Raw genomic sequence first — 24549 nt, 5'->3', positions numbered from 1 at the left:
TGTTTGAGTTCTATATGTCAGAATAGCATGAAGTTTTCTATCTCTTGATTTGATTCTCCATTCTTTGAATTTTCCAAAAACCAAAAATTAGGTTCTAGGAGCACAAAAAGAATATGAAAGTCATTCAGACTTACACATACACTCAATATCAGGAGAACAGCATGGGGGTAACTGCTTCCATAATTCAATTACCATCCAATGGGTTCCTCCCACAACATGTGGGGATTATGGGAGCTACAATTCAAGATGAGATTTTGGTTGGGACACAGCCAAACTGTATCATTCTGCTCCTGGCCCCTCCCAAATCTCATGTCTTCTCATTTCCAAACACAATGATGCCTTTCCAACAGTCCCTCAAAGTCTTAGTTCATTCCAGCATTAACCCAAGAAACCAAGTCCAAAGTCTCATCTGAGACAAAGCAAGTCCCCTCTGCCTATGAGCCTATAAAATCAACAGCTAGTTAGTTACTTCCTAGATACAACAGGGGTACAGACATTGGGTAAATATACCTGTTTCAAATGGCAGAAACTGACCGAAACAAAGGGGCTACAGGCCCCAAGCAAGTCTGAAATCCAATAGGGCAGCCATTAAACCTTAAAGTTCTAAATGATCTTGTTTGACTCCATGTTTCACATCCAGGTCATGCTAATGTAACAGGTGGGTTCCCATGGCTTTGGGCAGCTCTGCCCTGTGTGGCTTTGCAGGGTACAGCTCCGCTCCTAGTTGCTTTCATGGGCTGGCATTGAGTGTCTATGACTTTTCCAGGTGCATGCACAGTGCAAGCTGTTGGTGGATCTACCATTCTGGGGTCTGGAGGACTGTGGCCCTCTTTTCTTTGCTCCACTGGTCAGTGCACCAGTGGGGACTCTGTGTGGGGGACTTTGACCCCACATTTCCCTTCTGCTCTGCTCTAGCAGAGGTTCTCCCATGAGGGCTCCATCCCTGCAGTAAACTTCTGTCTGAACATCCAGGCATTTTCATACATCCAGCCAAAAGTTCCTGAACCTCAATTCTTGTCTTCTGCATACTCACAAAACCAACACAATGTGGAAGCTGCCAAGACTTGGAGCTTGCACCCTCTGAAGCAATTGCCAGAACTGTACCTTGGCCCCTTTTAGCCATGACTGGAGTGGCTGGGGTGCAGGGCACCAACTCCAGAGGCTGCACACAGCAGGGGTCCCCTAGAACTGGGCCAGGAAACCATTTTTCCCTCTTCCAGGCCTGGGATGGGAGGGGCTACTGTGAAGTTCTCTGACATGCCCTGGGGACATTTTCCCCATTGTCTTGGTGATTAGCATTTGATTCCTCATTACTTACGCAAATTTCTGTAGCCAACTTGAATTTCTCCCCAGAAAATGGGCTTTTCTTTTCTACTGCATCGTCAGGCGGCAAATTTTCTAAACTTTTATGCTCTGTCACCTCTTGAATGCTTTATTTCTTAGAAATTTCTTCTGCCAGATACCCTAAATCATCTCTCAAGTTCAAAGTTCCATAGATTTCTAGGGTAGGGGCAAATAGCTGACAGTCTCTTGCTAAAAACAGCAAGAGTGACCTTTACTGTAGTTCCCAACTAGTTCCTCATCTTCATCTGAGATCACCTCAGGCTGGACTTCTTTGTTCATATTACTACCAGCATTTTGGTTGAAGCAATTCAACAAGTCCCTAGGAAGTTCCAAACTTTCCCACATCTCCCTGTCTTCTGAACCTTCCAAGTTTCTAGGAAGTTCCAAACTTTCCCACATTTTCCTGTCTTCTTCTGAGCCCTTCAAACTGTTTCAACCTCTGCTTGTTATCCAGTTCCAAAGTTGCTTCCACATTTTTGATATATTATAGTAGCACCCCATTCCTGGTACCAATTTACTGTTTTAGTCCATTTTCATACTGCTATGAAGAAATAGCTGAGACTGGGTAATATATAAAGAAAAGAGGTTTAATTGACCCACAGTTCCATATGGTTGGAAAGGCCTCAGGAAACTTACAATCATGGCAGATGGGGAAGAAAACATGTCCTTATTCACATGGTGGCAGGAAGGAGAAGTGCTGAGCAAAGAGGGAAAAGCCCCTTGTTAAGCCATCAGATCTTGTGAGAACTCACTCACTATCACAAGAACAGTATGGGTGTAGCCACCCCCATGATTCAATTACCACCCACCAAGTCCCTCCCATGACATGTGGGGATTATGGGAGCTATATTTCAAGATGAGATTTGGGTGGAGACACAACCAAGCCATATAAGGTCTCTTAGGGAAGAAAGAGGCCTTAAAAAAAATGGGTAAATAAATTGAAATATCCCTGAAGTTCGTATGTGATTCTCTGAGGAGGTGAGCTATAATATGAGATAATAAATAAATAATAATAAATATATGTTTACATAAGGTGTCGTGTTTCTCCAGGATTCATGTCTTTCAGAACCTGAAGCATGGTAACAGGTGATGTGCTGAGAAGAAAAGGAACTTCACTATCCAGAAGTCTCATCCCATAGCATCTTCTACCATTGAATTTAGCGCTCTCCTGGGCCAGCAAGTAACCACTTCCACTGAAAATCCTCAGACCTGGCCTGTTAAAGACAATAAGAGTGAACAAAACCCTAAACTGTACCAAGATCCATGATGAAAACACAACTGACAATCAGTTTGGAACCAATGGCCTCTTGAAGTATGAGAGATCAATCTCAGTGTGTCTAGACCACATAATGACATCTTATCCCCATGTATCAGGAATTAGCAGAAGACTCTAGTGAATAATCTCCTTGTTGTAGGCAAAGGTACTTGTCCCCTGAGATGATCCATGATGAACAGGGATATGATATCCATGGACATCTTGGCCTACTTGATTATTTTTTGAATGTTGTATCATTGTGTATTGACTATTTATCAGGGCTAAGGTTAGAGAACAGAGAAGAGAAGGCAGTAGCAGAAACTGGGAAATTATGCTTTAATGGGTCAAAGTCAAACAGTCTCATTTCTTAGGAAAGCATCTTAGTATGCTCCCCTGCCATCCTACTCCTTCTGACTCTGACTACTCCATAGTGTTTATTGTCACAACTAACAATGTATGTCTCTAGGGTCTGGCAGACCTCAAGAAAACAGTGAAAATTCCAATGTCAATTACTCACAAATAATTGGTTTTTGATGGAATCACAAAGTTGGGCTTATTACTGGCTCCTTTTATGTGAATGATTAAAAAGCCAACAGGTGTATCAAGACACTAAAAAATCAATGGCAGTTCTTGACTTGCTACATACAGGAAAAAAGATGAGAGAAAAATAAACTTAAATTGTTAGCTCGTTGCACAGAGGCTTTTGGCTGAGAAGTTCAAATTCAAGCTAATCCACCTGTTTCCAGTGTGCTGGAGAGAGATATTCCTTGTCTATGATTTATTATGTGTTCTTTGTTATATACGGGCTTTGTATGTGGTCTCCAAACTTTCATTGTCAGGTAAGATGAGACCTATTGGCAGTAGAGTCCTATACATTTGGTTTGGAGCAATGGAAGTAGTGTTGAATGAGGAGACAGGAGACCTGGTCCTTATCCTGCCACTGTTTTTTATTAGCTGTGTGACCTGGCATAAATTGCTTAATATCTCAGGTCTCTATTTCATTTTATAAATGAGGAAACTGCTTCCTGACTTCCTGGCCTTACAAGGTGGTTTTGAGGTAATTAGGTAATGTGAATTAGGAAATTAGGTAATATGAATTAAAGAACTTTTGTTTAAGCACTTTGAACAAAAAGGATGCAAGCAGTTAACACATTCAAGGGCTCATTATTGCAGATAAAATTGGCTCTGGGCTTTTCTTGTAACTCCATTCGGGGCATGCTGCCAAATCTAACAAAACCAATCAATTCCCAAGCACCATTTTAAAGACTCACATTCACATACGCTCTGCCTTTTGACCTCACCTCTATACTAAAACTGGTTTCCTGAAGGTCAACAGTGATTTTCCTAATCAGTACATTTAACATTAACTTTTCCTCAGTTTCTATCCTCAACTTCTCCACAAGCTATAATGCCACTTGTCATCTACTCCTTGAAATTTCCTTCCACTTAGGTGAACCTGAACTCTTCAAACTCCTCTCTGGTGTCTCTGATTTTTCTCCACTGATTTCTTTTTCTATTCCTCAAATTCAGGCATTCTCCCAGGTTTTGCTCTTGTTCCCCTTCTCTAAGCCCTTGGCAATTTCTTTTATTTCAAATCTTTAAGTTGTGCCATAGTGCCCCTCAGAACCACCATGTCCATTTGATGTCAGCATCATCATCCCTTCCATGATCTATACACATGATCAGGACTCATATTCTTAGTACAGAGGTGACAAACTTCATTTAGTTTGGTCTTATGCCTCTGTCCCACCAGTGATTAATCCAACCAATGTTCCTCCAAAATATTCTGATTTCCCCCTCCCCTCTAGGCCCTCATAACCTCTCACCAAGAGTCCTTTAAAATCGCCAACCTATGGGGGTAATCATCTTAAAAGCAGAGCTTCAGTCATTTCTGATGACTCTATTATTCACACATATCCTCCTCTGACTTCCCCATCCCATACAGGGCACCATAGCCTGGTAACTGTATGTTCCCCTCACCTGAGCTACAACCTACCTGTTGGAGGATGCATTCATGACTTCCCCACATATGTTCAGGATTCCAACCAAACTTAATTTTCTAACCCCAAACACCCAATATTTATCACACAAATAAACAAATGAATGAATGTATGTATATTCAGTTTCCTTCATTTCTTGTGTCTGGGCATAGTTTTTTCTACTTACTCCATCAGCAACATTATTTCCGGTCTTTTCATCTCTCAAAACCCTGTTGATTACAAGACTCAGTACAAATGCCCCTCCTTCTTGAAGCTTTCCCTGATCCTATCAACCAACGTAATCACTCTCCCTCTAGAATTAGGGTGTTATTTCATGATCATATGGTACTGGTTACAGTCCATTGTATTCCTAGATGACTTTCCTATTCCTCCTCTTAGATCAAGTACTCTCTGAAAGGTGAAACCATGCCTTTTTCATTCTTGTCACCAATAATGTTGTGCATACTGCCTTATATGTAGTTGAATTAAATTGAATGATATTGCTTAGGGAAACTCTCAATTTTGGTTGATTTAAAACTGGCTCTTAAGCTATTAAAACATGAGCAGAATTATTGGTTTCCCAGGTCAGATCCATTATCTGTAATAATATTCAATTGCCTTCCTTGGGTCTATGTTACTTAACTGAAGCTTACTGAGCACAAGTGTTCACCAAAAATCATCATAACTCTCACAGAAATTATTTAAATATAAAGTTATCTTCACTTTATAAATGTGGAAACTGAAGCTAAGAGAGGTTAAGTAAAATTAAAAGATCACACAGCCAGTAAATAGCAAAGTTGAGATTTGAGCTGCAAACGATGTGATCTTAGCCTTGACTATATAATAAATATTAAGGCCAGATATTTGACTGCATCCAAGTTTTTCTCCCTAAGCCAAATTAACTTGTTTATCCATGGATCTTAATTTAGCCTCTTGCAAATCAATTTATATTTTTAACTTGTGCTACCTCTTGTTTTCATGAGTTGAATCTTGTCCTAATCTCCTTTGGCTTAGATGCAACCTTTTGGAAAGTGTTGCTATGTCTGAATGTACTCAGCTGTTCATTGAAGTAGATAAAGCCATAGATGTTTCCAGTGGCAGCTGTCTGCAAACTCCTGCCATGTTTAAAAAAATAACTTAGAAAACTAGGCTCCTGGGGCCAGAGAAGCGTGTGTAATTTATTGTAAGATGGAAAATACTTTAGGAAGCCCAAGAGGCAAAAGAAATCTTTTCACCTACTTCCTGCAGGAGCTCCAAATGGCCAGGCTTATATTTTTCCAGTTGCAAAGGCAGATTTTTCCCTCTGAAACTCACAAAGGCCTTTGTGGTAAGTATGAATTGATGGAAAAGCACACTGAAATAACTTTCATGCTTGTACTGTTTGCTTTCTATAAATCTGATGAGCAATGACCCCTAGCAATGACATGTTATTTCAAAATAAAGCCATCAAATCCATCAAACAAACATTTATTGAGCTGCTACTCTGTGCCTATCTCAGATTATGGTTGGGGCATGCTGTGGGCTTCCTAGAATCAGGAAGTCAGATACATGGCAAGAGCTCAATAATCATGTTAAATTGAAATCAGCATGGCCTTGGAACTCAAGTGTTTGCTCTGAAATAGCCTTTATTGTTTCATATAAAAATGGGAGAGGTAAACCAGGTGATCCAAAGGTCCCTTTCAATTTTTAAACAACACAACAAAAGAATGTTTTCAAAAATTATTCTGTACTCTGGTGGCCTCATCAACAAGGCCATACAGAATGCATAATCCTATGAATTGTATGTAGATATATCATACAGAATGGTGAATTAGCCATGTAGATGATTCCAATGCAGTAATTAGAGCCAGTACAGGCTGTATTCAACAGTATATAATTTAAATAACTAGTGAGAATAAACAATGGTAAAAATATGTCATTTAGTACATTTAGCAAGGAAAAATATAAAATACCCAGGAATAAACTTACATGAAGGATGAATAATATATGTTGACAAAACTATAAAACTTTACTGTGGGATGTAAGTAAGATGAAAAATGGAAAAACCCAATATGTTCTTGAATAAGAAGTCTCAATTTAGTTAAAGTAATCTGTAAGTTGAACCCCATTTGGGCTCTTTTTGGGACTACAATTAAAGTTAAATTAGAGATGACTCATAAGAATGACAAGTTTGAGAATACCCAAGCAGTTTTGAAAAAAAGACTACTGACAGTAAGTTTCCCCAACAAACATCTCTTTGTGTTATAAAGCTACAAAAAAATCAAAGGAGTTTGGTATTGATATCAGAAAAGACAGATAGATCAATAGAAGAGAATAGAAATCCTAAAAAGCATATATTCTTGTAAAAATTTAGTATATAATTTAAAATAAGCAGATATACCAGTCAGAATAGGCTAAGGCAGGTAATAAATTATTCCCAAACTCAATAGATTAATACAGTTGACTCTTCAACAATGCAGGGGTTATAGGTGCTGGCCTCTACACAGTTGAAAATCTACAAATAAACTTTGACTCCCCAAAACTTAACTACTCACAACCTACTGTTTACTGAAAGTCTTACTAATAACAAAAACAATTGATTAGCATGTTTTTGTATGTACTATGTATTATATACTGTATTCTTAAAATAATGTAAGCTAACAACTTATTAAGAAAATCATAAGGAAGAGAAAATATAGTTATTATTCATTAAGTGGAAGTACATCATCCTAAAGGTCTTTATCCTCGTCACCTTCATGTTTTGTAGGCTGAGGAGAAGTAGGAAAAGGAAGAGCTGGTTCTGCCAGATCATCTAATGTCAACTATTTTCTGGTACTGCTTCTTCTATGTCTTCCTCCTTGTTGCCTGATACTGGTTTGGAAGCACTTATCTCTATCAAGTTGGCTTCTCTTAATTCCTTTTGGTGTGGTGTCTATTAGCTCTTGAATTTTTTTTCCAAGATCCGTATTTTGAAACTTCTCCTCCCAACTTTTTTCATCATATCCACAATCTCTTTCATGAATTTCTTGATGGACTCTGCTGTAAATCCTATATCATGCACAACATCTGGATACAGTTTTCTTCAGCAGAAATTTATTGCTTCAGGTTGGATAGCATTCCTGGCTAATTTTTTTTCTTTTTTTTTTAACAATGGTGCCATTTTCAGTGGTGTAATTCTTCCAGACTTTCATAATGTTCTCTCTATCGGGGTTCTCCTCCATGGTGTTAACATAGAGTACCATGTGTAATGAGCCTTAAAGATCTTTATGACCCCGATCTAGAGACTGAATCAGAGATATTGTGTTTGGGGGTAAGCATATAACTTTGATGCCTTTGGCATCTGGGTGGCCAGGGGAATTATTCAATATCAAAGGAACTTTAAAAGATAGTCCCTTATAAGCAAAATATTTCCTAACTTCAAAGACAAAGCATCAATAGGACCAATTCAGAAAAGGGGTCCACATTGCCCAGGCCTTCTTGTTGTACAACCAAGAGACTGGCAGCTGGTGTTTCTCTATTACCTTCAAGGCTTGGGAGGTTAGCAGTTTTATAGATCAAGCGGCAGTTCTGATCATAAGTCGGACTACATTTGCCCAAAGCAGTAGAGTTAGCCCACCCCTTCCTGCCTTAAATCCTGGTGCTCACTTATCTCCCCACTAATAAATGTCATTTGTGGCTTTTTCCCGCCAGAATAGGACACTTTGTCTGCATTAAAAACCAATTCATATATCCTTTCTTCTCAATGATTTTTTCAACAGGGTCTGGGAATTCATCTGCTGCCTCTTGGTTGGGAGAAGCTGCTTCTCCTGTTATCTGGATTTTTTTTAAAACTAATCCTCTTTCTAAAATTATCAAACTATCCTTTGCTGGCATTAATTTCTCCAGCTTTAGATCCATCACTTTCCTTTTGCTTTAAGTAATGACTTCACTTTTTCTCAAATCATATTAGAATCTATAGGCATGTCTTTCTTATAGCAATCCTGCACCCACATAAAAGTTGCATTTTCAATATGACAAAAAAAGGTACTTGCAAAAAGTAGATTTTTGCACCTGCTTGCATAATTACAGTGACAGCTTCACGGATTTCCTTTCTTTTCCTTTTTTTTTTTTCTTTTGCAATGATCCTTATGCTGGATTCATTTTTCCTGAAATGATGGACAACCACAATTGCAGACCCCAATCTATGGTACATAACAAGCAATTCTTTTTCTTGTAATTTTGTGACGTTTCTCTGCTTCTTGGGAGCAGTTCCAGTATCACTAGGAGCACTTTATATGATTACCATGGTGTTTTTCAAGGTTTAGGGTATTGCACTGAACATGAAAAATATGCAAGACCCATGAGAGATCGCTTTTTAGTTTCATGCACAATTTACTGGAGTGATGAACTGCTCACGTGGAGATGATTAGCTTCGCACATTGTTTTATGCAGATACTTGCCACACGAGTTCACTAAAATAACTACAGGAGGTGGCTATGAAATTATTACCATAGTATAGTATGCCCTATAGTTAATTTTACACAGTTATCATTTAATACTGCATCTTTACATTTGTTTACATTTCTCTCAATCAAGAATGGCACCATGTACAGTCTAGGTTTATGTGACTAAGTTTTAATAAATTTTAACTTTTTATAATATATTTGTATATATTTTATGGTAGTAAATGATTAAAAAACTACCTACATATATTTTATGTGTTCTTGACATAGTTACCTTTTTATTACTTTTTTTATTTCAAGGCTATGTGGTTCATATGTGCATTTTTTCAAATTGTCACAAATCTCCACAAAATTTTCCAACATATTTTTTGGAAAAAAATTTGCATATAAGTGAACCCACATGGTTCAAGCCTGTGTTGTTCAATGGTAAACTGTGCAACCAAAGTTTATATCATGGTCACTCCATATAGCTCAGAACAAACCACAGGCTGAGGAGAGGAAAGGACTTTGCTCCACCAGTCATTAACAGATCTAGGCTGATCTCCACTATCCTGTGGTTGAAATATTTTTAAATATGTGACCTCCCTGATTGCAAGACAAGAGGGCTAATAGGGATCTCATGTGTGTTATTAAATGTTTTTCCTGAATATAACAATCTAAAGAACTTATGACCTGCAAGAGTGTTGATAAATTGAGTAGGTTATGGATATTACGTGAGGAATGAATGTTTCTGCCACAATGGAGAATATATGAATCATTTTTCAAAAAGTAGTATCTAAGTAAACTTATTCAACATTTTGATTAGCCGATGAACATTTTCAGATAAACTAAAGCTAAGATAATCTGTTGTCAGAAAAAAAAAAACCCAAAACCAAAAAAAAAAAACAAAAACAAAAACCCAAAAATGCATTATAAGAAATGCTACAGTAAGTTCTTCAAGCTGAAAGGACATGACAGCAGATGAAACATGAAATCTAGATGTACAGAAAGGAACAAAGAACATAAAAAATGTCAAACACATGGGTAAATTGTACATTTTCTTCTTCCCTTAATTTCTTTGAAAGACAATTGATGGTTTAAAAATGTTAACACTGCATTGTGGGGTTTGTAACACATGCAAATGTAATATATGACAATAGGCAAAGAACCATTCTTTTAATTCCATAATTAGAAAGAATTATGTTGTTGCAAGGTAGTTATATTTTCTGTGAAATGATACACTATTAACTATAAGTAGACTATGACAAATTATTGATATATTTGGTAAGCTTAGAGCAACCACAAAAAAGTTATAGCTAAAAGACAATAAAGAAATTAAAAGGGAATACTAAAATCTCTTCAATTAACCTTTTCAATTAAGAAGGCAGAAAATTAGCAACAGAGGAAGATCTACAACAGAAGATAAATAGACAACAAATAACAAAACAGTAGACATAAACCCAACTGTATCAATAATTCCATTAAACATAAATGTTAAATAAGGAGACAGAGATAATCAAATTGGGGAAAAATACAAGGACCAATTATACGCTAATGACTAAAAGATGCATATTAAATACAAAGATGCAGAGACTTTGAAAGTAAAAAGAGTGGAAACTGTATCATACAACGGTAACTATAAGAAAGTTTGTGTGGCGATATTAATGTCAGGCAAAGTAGACTTAAAGATAAGGAATACTATCAGAGATAAAGAAGGACATTTTACAAGTAATAAACTGGTCAATTCATTAGGAATACTTAACAATCCTAAATGTATATGCATCTAATCATAGACATTTTAAAAATATGTGAAGCAAAAGCAACCACCTCTAAAGAGAGAAACACACAGACACAATTATAGTTGGAGCATTCAAAATACCTTTCAGTCAGTTATATAATGAGGAAAAATCAGTAAAGATAAAGACAAGTTGTACATCAATGACTGATGATTAAATATTCTTGTTAAGTGCATATGAAATGTTTATTAAAGTAGACCATATGTTGGAGTATAAAACGAGTCACAATAAACTTTAAAAACTGAAATAATTATGGAGTATGTTTTCTGATGACAAGAAAAATAAACTAGAAATAATAATAATAGTATGTTCTCAAACTCCCAAAGATTTGGCTATTAAACAACACATTTCTAAATAACCCATGGATCAAGAAAAAAACCACAAGGGAAATGATAAAAAAATTATGCATAACTTTCCATCAACAACATTAGATGAAATCTATAAATAGCTTAAAACACAAAACTACCAACACTTATAAAAAATAGAAGAAATAGAAGATCTGTATATTTCTTTATCTATTACAAACTAAATTTATTTAAATATCTTTGTTTAAAAATACCTCAGGCTCATTGATTTCAATGTTAAATCCTATAAAACATTTAAGGAAGTAATATTATTCTTACACAATTTTTTTTTGGTAAAAGAGAGGAAAAAAGTATACTTTCCTAGTCATTTTTAAAAGACCAGCACAACCCCAATAGCCAAACCTGATGAAGATATTATAAGAAATAAAAATAAAAGAATAAGCCTCATAATTATAATTGTGAAATATTAACAAATGAAATACAAAAATATGAAAAAGAAAATATAGCATTACCAAAGGACTTTTATCTCAAGAATGCAAGACTGAGCTACCATTCAGATATCAATTAATGTAATTCACAACATTAGTAGAATTAATAGAGCATAGCTTTATAATGATACAATAGATGTAGGAAAAACAGTTGTCAAATTAAACATTCATTTAATTTTTTAAAAAATAACTTCTCACTCTAGGAATAAAAAGGAACATTCTCCATCTAATAAAGGGACTTACAAAAAAAAATGCAAAACAAAACACAATGACCAGTAAATACTTAGTGTGGAAAAATTGCATACTTCCTCCCAACATCAGGAACTAAGCAAAGATATTTGCTCTTACCATTTCTATTCCATTTTGTACTGGAGGCCCTCGCTACTGCAATAAAGTAAAAAAGAGGAAAGTCATAAAGATTGGAAAGGAAGAAGTAAAACTATCTTTATTCACAGGTAACATGATTGTTTATGTAGAAAATACTAAGGAATCTTTAAAAATACCCTGATAGAACTAATAAAATTATGTAGTAAATTTCTAAGATTCAAGGCAAGTATACAAATAAATTTCTGTATTTGAGCAATGGCAAATGGGTGTAAAATAAAATTAAGAGAAATAATTCATTTCTAAGAGTATTAAACATATAAAATATTTAGACATAATTACAACAAAGGATATGCAAGATGCCTCTACCAGAAACTAAAAACATTGATGAGAAAAATAGCAGAAGACCTAATAAATGAAGAGACATACCATGTCTTAAATTAGAATACTACATATTATTATTAAGATGTTCATTTTCTCCAAATTGGTCTATCAATCTAAAACAATTCAAAGCAAAATCCCAACACACTTTTTGGCAGAAATTGACAAGATGGTTTAAAAATGTATCTAGAAATTCACAGGACATTGAATAGCCAAAGCAATTTTCAAAGAGAAAAAGAGTTGAAAAACCCACAATAGCTGATTTTAAGACTGTATAAAGGATATTGTAGACAAGTATGAGGTGGTATTTGCATTAGGAGTGATAAAAGCATGAAAGGAACACAACAGAGTCCAGAAATAGATATACACATAAATGATCATTGACTTTTTACAAAAGCTCTAAGACAATTCAGGGAAGAAAGGAAAATCATTTAACAAATGAACTGGAATAACTGGATAAGCATATGGATAAAAAATAACCTGAGGCCCTACCTCACACCACACCAAGAAGTAATTTGAGATAGATTAGAGACCTAATGGCTAAAGCTGTTAACTCTAAAGAGAAGGAGACGTGAATGAAGGAGAGGAATTCTAACAAAGTCATGAGGATTTTTAAAGAATGAAAGGACCCTGGAATCATTTTTTTCCACTTTGTAGACAACAAAACTGGCCCAGAGAGGTAAACAATTTGTCCAATATCACACTGGTCATGTATTTTGTTTGACATCAGTATTCTCATTTTATGTACTCCTCCATTTGAGGATTTTTCCAGAAAGCTAATCTTAATAGTGTCGGGGTACCCTAACTGTATCCCAAATCCAGCTGTGACAGTTTATTGACCGCATTCAAATCTAAGGCTGCCGCACATCAATCAAAATAGAGAGTTAGGCAAATTAAAACTGCTGGTTTGATATATGGAAAAAAGTAGCTTGGAATGGGAGTGATGGTGCCCCATATCTGATCCATGACACATGATCTATCAATTAAAGAACCATTTAATAAATCGTCTCCTACATATCAGGGAGTCCCAGAGGTACAACAAATGGTAAAACATTATTTCAGTCCAGAATCTGCAGACATATTTTTGAAGTTACATGGTAATATTAATAGTTTTATGCAAAACACTTTACATATATGAATTAATTTAATCCTTATAAAAATCTGGCTGTTAGGAATCTTTTTTGTTTTTCCATTTTACAGGCCAGAAAACTGCTTACAGGACTATTAGGTAGTGGGGTCAAGATTCAAAATCAGGTCTTCTTGATTTCAGAACTCAAATTATTATCCTTTCTACAGTACACTCATACTATTACTACTACTAGTACTACAACTACTACAAATGGACACTAGTTATTGAATTCCACCTATACTGGGTACACTAAACTATACATTATAGATATATGGGCACATATATTTGATTAACAGATGTTGGGGATTGGTTCTAGAATCTCCTGCAAATACCAAACACCATTGGATGCTTGTATTTGTCCATTTCGCACTGCTGTAAAAATACTATCTGAGACTGGATAATTTATTTAAAAAAGAAGGTCTAATTGACTCACAGTTCTGCGTTGATGGAGAGGCCTCGGGAGACTTAAAATCATGGTGGGAAGGTGAAGGGAAAGCAAGGCCCATCTTACTTGGCAGCAGGAGAGAGAGCGAAAGCAAAGCGGGGAGCTGTGGAACACTTTTAAAACCATCAGCTCTCGTGAGAACTCACTCACTATCACAAGAATAGCTTAGGAGAGCCATCCCTATGATCCAGTCACCTCCCCATCAGGTCCCTCCCTGGACATGTGACGATTACAATTTGAGATGAGATTTGGGTGGGGATGCAGAGCCAAACTGTTATCAACGCTTATGTCTCTGATATAAAATGACGTAATATTAGCATAAAACCTACACACATCCTCTCATATTCTTTAAATCCTTTCTAGATTACTTATAATATCTAATACAATGCAAATGCTGTGTAAATAGTGTTATGCTGTATTGTTTAGGGAATAATGACAAGAAAAATAGTGCACATGTTCAGCACAGATGCAATTAAAAAAAATATTTTCTATCCACAGTTGTCTGCAAATAGAAAACATTAAAAAAATCCACAAATGTGGAACCCTCAAATATGGAGTACCAACTGAATATATATCTATTATATCAATTAATTTATCCATAATATATATTTTAATATATGTTATATTATAGATATCACATATTATAGTTACAACATATTATATCAGATATATTACATATCATATAACAATATCATATAACATATTATATATAAAATATATATTATAGATATTATATTGTAATTATAGTGTATAAAAACTAGATTAATAGATACAGTAGATACATTATAGATGAATGATAGCTATCTCATATATAGATCTATGTGACATAGATCTACATGAGATATAGATATATAGATATATAGATAAATATCATATATATCTTAATTGTGTAAACTCTCTGTTCTCTGTAGAAGAGGTTTACTGTTCCCACAAAGATGAAACTAAGATTCAAATAAGTTCATATATCTTTGTATTGCAAAGTGAAATAAGCTAGGCACAAAAAGACAAATACTTGATGATCTCACTTACACATGAAATCAAAGTTGAACTCATCCAAGTAAAGAGTAGAATGGTGGCTATCAGAGGCTGGGTGGGAGGAGGGAATGGGGAGTAGGAAGATGTCATCTGAAGGGTACAAAGTTTCAGTTATTCAGGAGGAATACGTTTTAGAGTTCTATTGCACAGCCTGGTGAGTGTAGTTAATCATAATATATTGTATATTTCAAAATTGCTTAAAGAGATTTAAAATCTCTCACCACCAAAAACAATAAGTGCATGAGGTAATAAATACGTTAATTCATTTAGCTTCATCATTCCACAATGTAAACATATATCAAAAGGTCACCCTGTACCCCATAAATACATATAATTATTTATCAATTAAAAATAAAAAAATCATACGAGGTGAGATGTTTACCCAAAGTCAAGTAGCCAGTGAATGATATACCTAATATTTCAACCTAGATATATTTAGAGCCAAATTTAGTGGGTCAGCCATTGCAACGACACTGTCTTACTGATATTGGAAACTACTAGCTTTCACAGCACTGAATACAGTGCTTGACGAAACCCGAACAACTGACGAAAACCAGATCAAGGCACAATTTCCTGGATTTTAAAAGAAAACACTCCGTACGACCATCTGGGTTTCAAGAAAGATTGAACTTTCCCTGGGAAATGAGTACCACCATTCCCATCACCTGTACAATGCCAGGCACACAGGCATGATTGAAAATATTCATCTAATGCAAGGTGATAATACATTTATGTTATATGGTAGTATAAAGAGTTGAGATTTCCAAATGACTCACTCTATTTAGTTTTATCTAGCTATTTAGCATACTAAAGTAAATGAATGCAGCCTGCCAGGCTATCAAACCAATCTCTTAATTCCAAAGCTCCCAAACGTGTGTTATTTTTCTTTCTTTTTAATACAGGTCAGTGGTTCCAATAATGTCACTGATAAAGAAGTCAAAGCCTTTTAAAATTAATGTTTCACATGCCCTCAGAAATTGTTTTTATTTTAATTTAAAACAGAAGTTCTTTTTTTTTTTTTAATCATACTTTACATTCTTGGATACATGTGCAAGAACATGCAGGTTTGTTACATAGGTATACATGTGCCATGGTGGTTTGCTGCACCTATCAACTCATCATCTACATTAGGTATTTCTTCTAATGCTATCCCTCCCCTAGCCCCCACCCCCAACAGGCCCTGATGTGTAATGTTCCCTTCCCTGTGTCCCTGTGTTCTCATTGTTCAACTCCTACCTATGAGTGAGAACATGCGGTGTTTGGTTTTTTGTTCCAAAACAGAAATTTCTCCCTCCCTCTCCTTTTTTTCAGGGAGTTTCCTATTTGAAAGCAGTCAAGTGTATGTTATCATTATACTGAAAGTCTCTGAATGATTTTGAAAAAGATCAAAGTCCTTTGTTAATTGCTAAATATAAGATATTTAATCATTTCATTGTGATTTATTGGGCTCAAATAGAATATGACAGCCTCCTACAAAATTAATGTAATGGTAATAAGTGAATAAAGTAGCAAAATATAATACGATTTTCAAACGTTAAATCAACATAGATTGTGGAGGAGTTTGTTAAACTCAGTACCTTACTTCTTTCTCTTTCTTGAGAATTAGAAATTTGTTCAGTTGACCCTGAGAAGAAAAATTGTGCAAATACAGACCTCTTGGTTGCCTCAATTACATCAAAACATAAAGAGGATGTTATTTTGCTCTTCACAAAATCAAGAGCTATTTTGTCGAACAACAAGAAGTTATTTGACTAGTTCTTTCCCTCCTACTGTCAGTAGTCAGGTAACAGTCAGCTGGGAATGTTTGACACGTCCTCTGCTTTCTTGTATTTTTAGTTTTGATATTTGAATCTATGTAACTGAAAGCACACTCACCACAGTGTGCTAAATCCCAAGTGGATTTCCATGTTTCTTCACCAAAAACTCTATGAAAGCTAAGACTAATGTCTTTAAAATGGATTTTTGAATCACTTAGTCTTATATTTTGACAGGGCTATAGTTTTATTATGACTTCAGTGGGCAATGGCTGGATCTCAGTATTTCTCCCTTGTGTTGATCTTGAAGCAGTGAGGACACAAGGAAAGAGTCATTCATAAATAAACTGACTGTACATTTCCTATAGCCTTGCCTCCCTGGTTTGGAGACTCTAAGGTCTTCAGTCTTAACCTCCATGCTCCTTATGGTGATAATAAAAGTATTTATCTCAGAGGGTGGCTTCAAGGATTAAATAAGATGAAGTATAGGAAGCACTTAGATTAATACCTGAAACTTATTAAATACCCAATAAATGTAAGGTATTACTACTACTAATATTTTAAATAATGCCTTTTGTATTATGCCATTATTACAATTTACTACATACTTTCACATCTATTATTCCAAGCACTTCAAGTTGAAGAAAAAAATTTTTATTTCCTGGGATTATTTAATTGGTTCAGACTTAAATGTAGAAAAATGAGGTAAATACTATAAAGCATTAATTAATGAAAATCTAAAAATCCCAGCATTCTAATTTTATTGGCATTCTCTGCTCACAGTTTGTAGGAGAAAGAGAAAATATCCTTATATCAAGTACTTATTTTTTTAAAAGTTAGTTTTAGAGAAATTTAGGAATGAGATATTTTTTCAATGCTGCTCTATTTCACATCATTGTTCAAAACACTAGTCAATGCAAATCATTGATTGCAACCAATGTTGGAAAATTAACCTGTTAAATCACTTACTTACGCATCACTCTTAAATGCCTAAGTGCCGCCACACTTGAGGTTCCTAAGTAATCAAAGATACATACAATTACATTTAATTTTATTCAACTTATTTTAAGTTAGAAATATGTAGTAATGTATTTTTAGGGGTTTCAACAACAAAGGCTAATCTAAGAGTATTTTAAAGATGAATTTATTTAATGGAAAATAAAATTAAGTATTATCCAATTCTATAAAAATTCAATTGAGGTTTTGTTATAAATAGAATACAGAATAGCTTTTCCATTAAGTGAATATTGTTTAGATTTTTCTAGAACAATCTTATTTAAATGAAGAAGCTGTTTTTTTTAGTACTGTAGACTCATTCTATGAGGCCATAGTTACTCGGAATAATAGCAGAGCACTTAACAAACAAACATTGAGATAGGGAAACAGTAGTCTCCATAAATTTGTGACAGTGAAGTTTTTACAGACTACTTTGCATTAATTTTTAAAATAGCCATACTGATATTTATAAATTTGAATGCATAATACCTTTCAATGCAATCACCTTGAAAAACACTAACTTAATTTCAATGATACGGGTATCACTCCAAATAATATTTTAAAATCTTTCAAAGAATTGGGCATTGCACATTTTAAAAAAATCTCATTGGCAGCAAATTTTCACTCTTTGAGCCTAAAGTAATCGACAACTAGCACTTTAAACTTGTAAATAACTAATATATATGCTGTCATCCTTGAGGAATGATTCAAAGTTCTTTACATAAATATATGAAGTAATATAAATATTCACCTCTTTTCTCTGGTATTCTAAGATACTTTTACATTTAATCTTTAATTCTCTGTGATTTATTTTGCTGTATGATGCATGACAAGGCTACATCCTGTTCTTCCTAAATTGTTATTTTCTCCTGCCAGAGAGTTTATTGAATGAGTTTTCCTTTTCCTTACTGGTTAAAAATATTACCTAAAATACCTTGGGAAGAAACTGCCCAGTTGGTGATGGTCACATTTCTCTGAAAACTGCCCGCACTCCCAACTCCCAAGCCATAGAGGGGGATCACTGTGTCCTGATGGCCTGGACCGATCATATTTCTCCTAGGGATTTGGAACAGGGACTGAGAGTTAGATGGTCCTTGTGCCTGGAACTGAGAACATCTAAATGGAAACTGAGGATACTATGTGCATGGAGAGGCAGGTCTGCAAAGGGAAAAGGAGAAAGCAGATGTGCACCGAAAGACAGTGATAAGAACCATGTTGAGGAGCTCAGAGCATGGAGACAGAGTGAGAATGACTCAGAAAATTCTTGACACTTCCTGATTCCAGCCACTGTGAAGTCTCTGCTTTTGGGTGCCGGAGAGTAGCCTTATGGTAAAATTTCACTTTCTTATTCATGTTAGCTAGAATTAAGTTTCCTTTGTTTGAATTTAAGAAGCACGTTGACTAAGTGTACCGGGTTGAATTGTGTTCTCCCCAAATTTATGTCCACCTGGAACCTGTGAATATGACCATTTTTGAAAATAGAGTCTTTGCAGATATAATTAAGTTAAAAAGAAGTCATACTGCATTAGGGTGGGCCCTAACCCAGTGACTAGAGTCCTTAAAAGAAGAGGGAAATTTGGACACAGACACAGGGAGAATGCCATCCGCTATGGAGGCAGAAATTGGGGTGACACATTTACAAACCAGTGATCCCCAAGGATTGCTGATAACTACCAGAAGCTAGGAAAAGGCAAAGATGTATCCTTCCCTAGAGCTTTCAGAGAACAGATGGCCCTCCTGATACCTTGATGTTTAATTTCTGACCTCCAGAACTGTGAAACAACAAATTTTTGTTGTTTTAGCCACCCAGGTTATGTTAGTTTATTTGTGGAAACCAATATACTAATAAAGTATTTTTAGAACACACTAGACTCTAGTTTTTAGTTTTGTTTAATTGGTATGTCTGCATAATCCTACAAGAACATCACACTGCTTTGTTTTTGCTTTTTAGTGTATTAATATATGGACTGGCAGTTCCCTCATTATTTCTCTTCAATATTTTCTTGACTATTATTATTCTACAATGACCCTGGGCTCTTTTGACAAAGTCCAGGAGGCTTAAAAAATAATTTGTTTAATGAGTTTTTGTTTAGCTTTTTACTGTTAGTTTATCAAACTATTTCATTTTGATCAGAAAGAATGATGCCTACACTTCCTACTTTGGGGAATTTATTAAGGTTTCTTTCCGGCCTGGTATTTTGACAATATTGGCATTCTTTTGTGCATGTGAGAGTAGGATTTTTCTTCTCTTGAAAAACAAAAAGTAAAATCATTGCTGTTAAGCACATGATTTATTTAAATCCTACTTTTATCTTTATTTCTTATTTCCCTAGTCTATTAAAAACAGTGAGGTGGGTACATATTTCCCAATATGACTACAATTTTGCTAAATAATCTTTACATTTTGGCTTATGTACTTAGATGTCATATTATTTAGTGCATTATAATTATATTTACAGCATTCATTTTAGAGTATACTTTTCATCACTACAAGATATTTAGCTTTCCCTTACTGACGTGTCCTTGACTTGAATTCTGCTTTATTTTCTATTAGTATCACTGGCCTCTTTTCCTTTAGAATTTGTATAAATTTCCCCAATGTTTTATATAGCTTTTTCTATTTTTTATTGTTTTTAACTACCAAATAAATGCAACCTTCAAAAAATTCAAAAGTGTGCAAGTATGTAGGGAAAAATCTGAAGATTCTTACTGTATCAGTCACCCACTGCAACCTCTATTCCAATGCTCATCACTTCTACCCAAATAATTAATGTCAACAATCTTGTGGGTGTCTTGTCACGTAACTTTCTATTTATTTGTCACTATATATTTATTTACTACTTTATCCAGATACCTGTAAAATAAAAATAAAGTTAATAAATGATTTATATATAAAATACAAATTTACAAGTATGTATTATAAATAATAAACACAGAAATATGAGCTCTTACATATGTTTAGTCATACTGCTCCCACTTACATATGTGTGAAGGAGCTAAAGGCAGGCCAGGAATAAAGGACTCTGCCCACCGAAAACTACCCTGAGTGCCATATGAAATATAGAAATCATCTCTTAGAATATAGAGGAGACACATTCAGACATTTACACTAGAGGACCTAAGTTTTCAGAAGGGGGAACCCCCTAGGAGATGAGCCCACCTCTATGGCTTTTATTCTTTGGTCATTTGTTAATTCTGGGCATTAGGCAGGAGCTGAAACAGTGGACTTTTCACCTACAAGGAGCAACTACCGGAAAACAGAGAACAAGCAAACCTTTTTGTGTAGACTTGCTGGAAATCTCAAGCACATCACCAGTTTGTATGTGTGGACTTGTGGTAGGTAGGGGAGGGTTTTCAAGTTCATGGCTAATTTTTCTTTCAGGATACTTGCTAAATGTGGAAGGAGTATTTCCAGGGCTCCATCTCAACCTTGACTCGGCACAGTCCCTGATTGGGTTAAAGTGACTTGACATCGCTCTATTGATCTAGCAGGAGACTGAACATTTTCTGAAGGAAGGTGTCTCCTGAAATTACTAAACATTTTTAACATAGAATATGCAACATTCAGAATACCAGAAAGCAAGGACACATGATTAAAACCAAGAAAAAAATGCACAATAGAAACAGATCCATAGATAATGCAGTTATTAGAGTTAGCTAAAAATGTTTAAATTATCATAATTAATACATTCAAGGAAACAGAGAGAATGATAAAGAAAAATAGATAAAAAGATGGTAAGTTTTATCAGAGAATTAGTAATTCAAATGAAGATTTCAAATGAATATTCCAGAAATTTAGAAATGAAGGGTGTTAAATAATTTTTCCGAAACTGTTTTTTCATTCATTAATTTCTTACAGACATACTTTACTGGTGACAAATACAGTTCGGTACTTCTTTCCGTCTAGATTTGTCAAAAAAATCACTCCACGGAAGTATATACAGGTATCACTTGCTCCTTTTTATGGCTGCATATCATATGGATATACTATATGTGATTTAACCAGTCCCTTAGTGAGGAACATTTGAGTTGTCTATCATTTTTTTGTTATTGTAAATAGTGATGCAATAAGTAGCCATGTGATGCGAAAACATATACTATTTTCAACAGTATACCTTTAAGTTAGATCCCACAATGTGAAACTCTTAAGTCAAAGGATGAATAATGTCTCATTATTTTGGGGTCACATTTTTTTTGGTACACCTAGAAAAAACTATTATCTATATTATCTGCTATTAAACTAAGTTAACACCTATTATTAAGATCAGTGAATTTCCTACTGATTCTTATTTGATACCACTTAACCAGAAATCTGGTGAGAAATAAAGAGTGGCAAGATTTTGCTGTTTTTCCAGGTACTTTCCAAATGTCATATGAAGTTCCCAGTCATTCTTTTATTCTATAAATATTTATTGAATCTTATGCAGCAAGGATAGATTCATTTTCAACTAGCTGTTTAGATGTTTGATATGGTTCTCTCAACTTGATTCTCCATGATATAGCTTAGAAAACAGAGAGAATTTTAAAATACATCTTCAGAAAACGCACATTTATAAAAGTTACATTAAACAAAGTAAAATAGCAAGGTCTGCGCATACTCCGATATTTTAGCAAAAAGAAGTTCCATATCTTGAAAATAAACTATTCCTTGAGATAGTGAAATATAATCACTTTTCATTTCAGGAAATAATATCTTTGGAGATGATTCAGAAATTAAGATAGTTCATTACGAACAGTTTTCAATCAATTCGGAAAAGATAAGCAGAAAGATGGAGGAGACAAAAAGCAGGCTTTGGAACTCCAAAGACAAAGTTAGAACTCTGCATTCATCATTTTCTTCTGTGCCCTTGGATAAGCCTCCAAGCCTCTCAATTTCCTTACTTGTACAACAAGAGTGAAGCTATCCTCACTCCAGGGCTTAGAGCAGTGACTGAGGCCTGGCTCTTGAGGCTCCAGTATTTCTCACCAATGGCAACAAGTGTTAAAAACCACAAATGTTCGAAACAACAAACGTTGCCATTGGTGAGAAATACTGGAGCCTCAAGAACCATGCTTTTTCCCTCCCTGCCAAGTCAACAATCACACACCCACTAACAACTGCATTCTTAGAACTTCAGCAAGTGCATTGCCACTGTAATACTTGAATTTCATATTTTATGAAAAAGACTTTTCCAATACTTGGTCCTTTGCTCTATCAGGTAATTGGTAGAGCTTTGACAGTGTTTCTTTCCTCTGCAGATGAACCAGTGTCTATTTGTATTAATGGAGATTTTCTTCATAAGCACCTCATCCTGTATCAGTAGATCTTATAATAACTATGCATGCATGCCCAGCTACCTGAAGAGGCTGTGACCTGAATGTATGACATATCTTCTGACTAATGTAGGGCATCATTGTGAGTTACCAGTCACTTGAAGGTCCGGTTATATAACATCTCTTTTAACCTCCTGTGTGAATAAAATATTCTTGGCATATTAAATAAGTCACTTGTCAAGAAGGCAAAAAGGGAGCTCTTCACTGAATGGATGAAGTGACATGCTCATATTCTTCCTATTATTTTATGGTCTTGGGATTATAAGAAAAGCCTTCTTTTTTTTTTTTTTTTTTTTTTTTTTTAACGAAAATGCATTGTTTTACAGGGACAGGAAGCCTTAAATGCTGGTGAAACTTTATTGTTTATTCTTCTCCAGGGGACCTTGCTCTCTCATTCAGTAATTTAGGAAGGACAGTCAGTTTCTTTTTGAAGTAGGCAGAAACATAGATTGAGGCTCATTAACCAAGATTCTCAGTCCCAAGGTTAACTGAATAGCTCTCACTCCCATGGAAAGTTTGCTTGACAATTTGAAGGACAGAGCCTACCTGGGTTCTAAGGCCAAGGTTTTCTCCAAACTCATCTTCTCTCTTGTGAAGCCATTGAGCTTTGGGGGATGTTCCAGCAAGCAGTTTATGATGCACAGTAGCTTCACTCTATTCAATCCAGACTCCAGATGGAAGTAATCTGCATTCTATGATTTGACTGCCCCCATCACTATTCACTTTTATCCCCCCTACTCTCTTCAACGATTACATTCATGTTTCCCAAAATGTGCTCCATGGAACCCTAATACCTAAGAATGTTAATAGACATTACACTTGGTAACACTGGCTCAAGCAAGGATTAATTTGTTCATTTACTGTGGGACCCGTGTAAATTTATATTCTTCAGTGTCTAAGAGAGGACTACAATAAGCTATATTTTTTCAAGTGTATTTTGTAATTACACCATTTCCCATCTTCTTTTTGTTGACATCTTATGGAGTATACTACTTCAAGATATTCAATTTTACTAGAAATAAATATTCAATTTTACTAGACTAGTATCGTATGGACAATTAGGTTCATATCACAGATCTTTCTACATGAGTTTTCCTGCCTTTGCACTACTGCATCTATATTAGTGTCATTAACATTTATATTGTTTACCATATGTGAGGAGGCACCTATAGGCAATTGGTTCCCAAATTGTGTGGTGATATCTTTAAAAATCAACAAAGACCATTTATGTATCTTCCATGTGTGGTGGTAGGATGGTGAAGGGAGGCTCCTCCACCTCTCAAAGCTAAGATATTTCTCTCTATAACCGAGGTTTCTGAAATTCCCTTGGTACTATTTATAGGCGTTCATGTTTTTAACCTGAATATCAGGCAGTATGTTTTTGTGGAGCAGCAACAATTAACTGGCTAAGATTTTAGTTGGGATAAGTTGTGATGAATGCATTGTCATATCAGCAATCAGATTTTGGGGCAACAGGACACAGCATAGTGAAGTGTTGATTAGAGGTAAGAGAAAGAAGGGAATAAAGAATTAAATGTACAATTACTTTGGGGTGAAGTCCAGGCAGCTAGAGGAGCAGCAGACTATGAATCCAGATACATCCAA

The sequence above is a fragment of the Macaca thibetana genome, chromosome 9 (genome assembly GCF_024542745.1).
Source record: "Macaca thibetana thibetana isolate TM-01 chromosome 9, ASM2454274v1, whole genome shotgun sequence".
Taxonomy (NCBI): Eukaryota; Metazoa; Chordata; class Mammalia; order Primates; family Cercopithecidae; genus Macaca; species Macaca thibetana.
This window is presented reverse-complemented; position numbering follows the sequence as displayed.